This window comes from Sinocyclocheilus grahami, unplaced genomic scaffold, assembly GCF_001515645.1.
Source record: "Sinocyclocheilus grahami isolate Dianchi unplaced genomic scaffold, SAMN03320097.WGS_v1.1 scaffold836.1, whole genome shotgun sequence".
NCBI classification, from domain to species: Eukaryota; Metazoa; Chordata; class Actinopteri; order Cypriniformes; family Cyprinidae; genus Sinocyclocheilus; species Sinocyclocheilus grahami.
Genome location: NW_015506015.1, coordinates 457,086 through 457,778, shown reverse-complemented (window position 1 = coordinate 457,778; position 693 = coordinate 457,086).

Here is a 693-nt window from a genome sequence, read left to right as displayed (position 1 = left end):
TCCCTGTGTTCGCACAACTGATCCCGAGACTGCTTCGGTGAGGGAGGTAGTTGAGAATGCGAATGCTCTGTTCTCTCAAGGGAACAAGGGGTATCTCCGTAACTTACGTGAAGACACGGGGCAACAGGGACAGCCCGGAGGGCAGGACCTCGTACTGATATGCAATGGTCTGTGGTGCGGAAGGGTCGACACATGAAGTACGCGTACTTCAGGTCGACCGCTGCAAACCAATCTCGGGGACTGATGCACCCGAAGATGCGTTCCTGCGTCAACATCTTGAACGGTAACCGGTGAAGGGCCCGGTTCAAGACACGCAGGTCCACGATTGGTCGTAACCCACCGCCTTTCTTGGGTACAATGAAGTAGGAGCTGTAAAACCCCGTCTTCATATCGCCTGGAGGGACCGGCTCTATCGCATCCTTCGCCAGTAGTACCCGCAGTGGGGCAGCGAGGAAAAACGCAGGGACCCGGCCCGGCTTATTCTCCACAGGTTGTATAGGCATCGCTGGCAGTCGAGTACCTACAGACCCAGGAGGGGAGGCACGGTTCTCCCTGCCGGTTGGAGGCGGTATTAGGACACAACTGCATCACAACCGACCGCTCCACCGGGGGGACCCTTGTAACCCCCTAGCTGCCCCACCATCGAGGGTGGTGAGGGAGGAGGATCCAGCAAATCAGTTTCCGGCAGTAAAA